Here is a 6378-nt window from a genome sequence, read left to right on the forward strand (position 1 = left end):
ATTCGTTTCGTACCTGATACACGCCTTTATAGTCCTCCTGTTACGCAGGACGTTTGACGTATTCAAAGCACGCAACTCCTCATGTTAGATTCTGTAGATATCTCAGGTCTTAGGATCCAATCATGGAACCGCCATATGAGACTCAAGTCATGACGCTAGTCCATGTGACAATATCATGCGGGTCAATCCTGTATTCCGTTCTTCAACGAATACCTATGACAGTGATCGTATCCAATACCTTTGATCATCGCTATGATCATCAATCACACATCATACTAGTCTTATTATGTCATCATTCCCATAATGACACAAGACTAGGGAGTTTAGTATCATTCCTAATGATACATGGATTTCATAACAGATCTAGTATGCAAGAACATGTAATGAATCAAATACTCTCATAAAACCATAGAAAGTATCAATACATCGAATGTATCTAAAGAAAGCTCATAAACAGTACATCATAGAGCACTAAACCAACATCCGCTCCACCGTAAAATTCTCGTCTTCTCTCGCGCATTTGTCCTTTCCTCTGTGTGTGACCCTGTAGGCTCATCCGATATAGCAGTATAACCCGAAATCTCTATTTCGGTTATACAAGTCATAGGTGGTCTCTAGCAAGACACTATGACTACCTGTCTCGAATAGAGTTTGTTCGTGACAATACGAACGCCAATGATGATTCCGTTTGATGATCCTTTATATCACAATATCATATGTCAAACATAAGGCATGGACAAGCCACCTTATCTGATTCGACTGCTTTCTCGTTCACTGAGTTCGACTGTGTGAAATAGACGACGTTCGGCTATAGTGCTGCTACACATTTCTACAGTCTCGCTCACATGAGGGGTCCAACGATATCTCTCTCTTTTACGAGAGGTACAAATCCCGTCTTGACTATCTACAATCCAGCACATGATTCGTTTCGTACGTGATACACGCCTTTATAGTCCTCCTGTTACGCAGGACGTTTGACGTATTCAAAGTACGCAACTCCTCATGTTGGATTCCATAGATATCTCAGGTCCTAGGATCCGATCATGGAACCGTCATATAAGATTCAAGTCATGATGCAAGTCCATGTGACAATCTCATGCGGGTCAATCCAGTATTTCGTTCTCCAACAAATAGCTATGATTGTGATCGTATCCAATACCTATGGTCATCTCCATGATCATCAATCACACATCATACTAGTCTTATTACATCATTATTCCCACAATGACATACGACTAGGGAGTTTAGTATTGTTCATAACAACACATGGATCTCATAACATATCAAGTATGCAAAACATGTAATGAATAAAACACTCATCCATAAACCATAGAAAGTGTCAATACATCACACGTATCAAAATAAAGCTCGCATAACAGTACATCATAGAGCACTAAACCAACATGGAATTGAGGAGTGAAATGCACCTAAAACTATAGAAAAATAACCTGGATCCGATCGCTTGGCGGTAGCTCGTGTTATATCAAAGCACTGCATTCGACAGTGAGTGCTACGGTCTCTTTCTCAATGACCCTCTTCTTGGTCAAGATGTCCTTCAAGAATTTAGTATACGAGGGGATTTGTAAAATTGCTTCAGTGAAAGGCATGGTTACCTCGAGTTTCTTCAGCATTTCCGTGAACTTAGCAAATTGGTTGTCTTCATTGTGCTTCCTCAGACGTGATGGAAATGGTATCGGCGGAGGTCTAGGAGGAGGAGGCACGTAGGCTGGTTCAGGAGTGTCGTCAGGGGCATTCAAGCTTTCGTCTTGCTCAACCATTGGAGAGTGTCTAGTGTCTACCTGCTTACCATTCCGCAGAGTAATAGCATTAATATGTTCGCGGGGGTTAGTCTCAGGTTTACCTGGAAGGACACTAGACGGTCTTTGGGAGTCCGCTGCTAACTAAGCAATCTGATTATCCACGAGCTTAAAATGGGCATCAATATTCGCGAATTGAGTGTGGAACTCCTGAGTCGTCTTGTCTTGAGCCTGAATGAGCTGTTGAATAAGGGCATGAGTATCCTGAGTAAGATCGCGATTACCTCGAGGTGTAGGATTATTGTACGACTATCCCGGAGCTCTGTAGTTGGAGTTCTGATTAGGACCCCTGGATTGAAAAGCAAAGCCGGGAGGAATCCTCTGATTCGGATTGTGGGATGCCCTGAGGTTGTTTGGCATGGGGTTCTCGACTTTGTTAGACTTGTAAGAGAGGTTGGGATGATTCCTCCAACTCAGATTGTACGAGTTCGTGTAGGTGTTATTGTTCACGTAGTTTAGATCCTCAGTTCTCTCTTCGCCTGCATACATGCCGAGATCTTCTTGTGGATGTGTAAGGGCGTCTGTAGTAGAAATCAGGTTGGCATTTGCAAATTTAGCATTAAGTGCTGCCAACTGATCAAGAACCAGTTTCAGACTGGGATCGCCTTCTTTCCTTGGTGTATCGCGAGAGTATTCACTCGGAGCATCTTCTTCTTGAGCCATCATCTCAATGTGTTGTTCCAGCTCTGTGAATGACTTGTTTTGGATACTTCCACCGCAGGAAGCTCGGATCAGAGTCTTGGTATCATTTCGAAGCCCTCGGAGTTAGGTGTTGATCAGGTAGTTCTTGTCGAGCCCATGATGAGGACATGACTTCTGATATCCTTTTTATCTTCTCCAAGCATCATGTAGACTCTCTCTTTGATCCTGCTTAAATGAGTGTATACCTGAGAGAGCTGCTTGAGTGCAGTGGGCTGGGAAGAATTTTGACATGAACTAAACTTCCAGCTGACCCCAAGTATGGATGGAGTCAGGTGCTAAATCATATAGCCATTCCAATGCAGCATCCATGAGAGTCCAAGGGAAAGCATGCAAACGGAGAGCATCCTCCGTCACCCTGGCATCTCTCTTAATCGAGCGACATATCATCTTGAAACGTGTTAGATGTGCATTTGAATCTTCGTTCAGCTTACCCTGGAAAGTGTTATTACTCAGCATCTGAATGATAGACGGGTTCAGCTCGAAACTGGTCATGTCAATGGCTGGTAAGTGTATGTCGTCCATGAGTTCAGTGTGCTTTAGCATGTTGTACTGGGCAAAGGTTGAGTCAGCATTGCCCTCGGCACCATCGGGAAGAGCAAAATCTCGGTTGTTCTCCATCTGTCTTTGCTGTCGCCAGAGGCGTGTAACGGTCCTTTCAAGTTCGGGATCGAAAGGTACTGGGTTTGATGTCCCAGCACTTCTGGTCATGCACTAGAGAATCTGCACACCAGACGACAAACAACAACAAGTGAAGAAAACGTGAGAAATCACTTAGAAAAAAGAAAAACAAACAAAATTCGGACTAGATAGGATTTAATCCTGTTGTCTAAATTATCCCCGGCAACAGCTGATAACACGATCTTCTCCTCTATTTCAAAGTCCATTGTTCAGCGATTTCGCATCAGTTTTGTGCGTTATTAGACATTTAGGATCATTTCAGCACTGTTTTTTGCTTCCTCTGCATTCTTTGGTGATTGAACAGGTAATAGACGCATTATGGGCGCCAGAGGAACATAATCGAGGACTTCGGAGCATATTGGACCGGAACAGAATGATTAAGACACTTCCAGCTCGAGTTGCACTTGAACACGGCCATGTCGAGTCCAAACACGGTCGTGTCAAAGACAAGAAAACGAAGAAACTCATATAGACAATTGATACGGACCGTGTCGATGTGAAACACGGCCGTGTCGATCTGCAACTCGTCCGTGTCCAGCCCATGCAGAAGCACAGAAGTTTTGATCATACAATTGACACGGACCGTGTTGCCTGTAACACGGTCGTGTTGCATTTCGAGAAAACTTCCTATTTTTGCATCCAAACTTCCATTTTTAGAATGAAAAGAAGCCTAGCTGCCAAAGAAATAAATAGAGGATGTCTTGGGCTTCAGAAATCATCGAGAGATCACAACAGAAGCCAGAGAACTCGAGAGAGAATCAAGACGGAGTTTCCCGGGAGTAGAGATTGATGAATCGTCATCGAGAGATCGCTGCGTGTCTTCTTTATCTGTTTCTATGTTTCTTTCTATTGATTTGAACTCGTTTGTTGTTATGGGTAGCGAGTAGTCGTTTCACTGTAGCTCGGAATTTAACCTTGTAGGGATTTGTTTGGTTTTTATTTTCCGAGACTACGTTATCGATACTCGGCGGTTTAATTGAATTGAGTTTATTGCTTTTGATCTTCTTGGCCTGTTGATTGATTCATCTTAGATTCTGATTGACAACGAGAGTTGGAATTAGATTCGGAAAGAATTCATAGAATGAATTGATTAAGACTATTGAGAGATAGGTTAATCGGTTTAGGAGCTGTGATAGTGATCGTTAATGCATTTGATATTTTAATCTATTAGGTTGAGAGATCGATAGGTTAAATTATTGGATAGCGGGTTTAGGACTTGAGAGACCCAAATCTGATATTAGAACTTGAGATCCCCGATTAGAGTTCGATATTCGTAGATTCTCCATCCTTAGAAACAATCCCTGCGCGTTAAGGTTATCCCGAAGCTACGGTGGTTTAGTTATCTGATTTACTTAGTTTGTTTATTGCTTTATTTTCGGTATTCATCTGTTTCATCTGCTATTCGTTGATCTGAATCTTAGTCGAGTCTTGTTCTTAGTGTTAACTATTCCCTGTGTTTGACCCTGGTACTACAGTTGATCCGTATCCTTGCGGTATTCGCTGTATCTAGGTTTTTATTACTTGAGCTTATTTATACACCTAGATTTGCGTTATCAAATTTTTGGCACCGTTGCCGGAGAATAGTTTAGCGCTAGGATAGAGATTCCTTTGAATCTAGATGCTTTCTCGTTTACTTTTATCTCGTTCCTATCTATTCTAGTTCTTTGTCCTATTTTTCTGGTGTGTAGGTTTTCCCGGTGTATGACCAGGAGTTCTGGGTCTGACAACCTAGTCCCTTTTGATCCAGAAATCGAGAAATCTTCCAAAAACATTCGGAAGAAGAAGAAACAACAGAAGAAGATGGAGGAACGTGCTTTAGCTGTCGAGAATGACAATGACACTTATGGGGCATATCTTCAGCCCAAGAACACTCAACAGCTCTCATGCATTCGCTGCCCGATATCGATCGCAATAAATTTGAATTCCAGCCGGCATTCATCAGTATTGATACACTCCTTGGCTCGGAGAGGATGGAATCTGATCCGAAACGCAATCACCCGCACTTCACGGAGAAGGCTCTCGAATTCGCGTTCGGATTGTGGTTAAAACGAAGGAAAAATGGATGGATCTTAGTTTCAATCACCGGCTCTAAGAGGCTCTCGAATTCAAAACTAAGATAGAAAAATGGATGGAACGAAGGGGAAGAATAGATAGTGGACCTCGGACACACCAAGGCTTGAGTTCGGACACACCAAACTCGTGATCTCGGACACACCGAAGATCGGGATAAATTTCGGACAAACCGAAGAAGAGTTTATAAAACTCGAAATGTTTGAGACATTCTACAAGTCTGATTACAAATGATGCATTACAAGGCTTTTATATAGGCTAGAGTTCTCAACTACAACATTAAATGACAAGAACATGCAAGAGGGGTAGGAGTCCAATGCATTAAATGAGGTGGTTGGGAAGCTAGTTGGTTGAATTCCTTGATGTTGCATTAAATGAGGTGGTTGGGAAGATAGTTGTTGGAGTTGCCTTGATGATGAAGAAGCTTCCTTTGGATAATTGTCTTGCACTTCAAGCAACTTCCTTTTACTTTGTGGCTTCGATCCGAGGTGGAACTCGGTTGTGGAACTCGGTTTGCCCTTGTCTTTGCTCCATGTATGCTTCCGTCAAGATCTTCTTTATTGTTGGATCCGATATCCTCATCATTCCCTCTCTCTTCCGAAGTTTTGTGTCATCATCATTCCCTCTCTCTTCTCCGTGTTTTGCCCTCAAAACTTGATTACGAAATAAACCGAAATAAAAGATAGATCTCACCGGGGTTAGACGTCCGTTGGCTCGAGCAAGCTCTCATACCAAAATGATACACTCCTTGGCTCGGAGAGGATGGAATCTGATCCGAAACGCAATCACCCGCACTTCACGGAGAAGGCTCTCGAATTCGCGTTCGGATTGTGGTTAAAACGAAGGGGAATTGGATGGATCTTAGTTTCAATCACCGGCTCTAAGAGGCTCTCGAATTCAAAACTAAGACAGGGAAATGGAATGGATCGAAGGGAAAGCAAAGGGTAGTGGACCTCGGACACACCAAGGCTTGAGTTCGGACACACCAAACTCGTGATCTCGGACACACCGAAGATCGGGATAAATTTCGGACAAACCGAAGAAGAGTTTATAAAACTCGAAATGTTTGAGACATTCTACAAGTCTGATTACAAATGATGCATTACAAGGC

This window comes from Tarenaya hassleriana, unplaced genomic scaffold, assembly GCF_000463585.1.
Source record: "Tarenaya hassleriana unplaced genomic scaffold, ASM46358v1 Cleome266, whole genome shotgun sequence".
Lineage (NCBI taxonomy): Eukaryota > Viridiplantae > Streptophyta > Magnoliopsida > Brassicales > Cleomaceae > Tarenaya > Tarenaya hassleriana.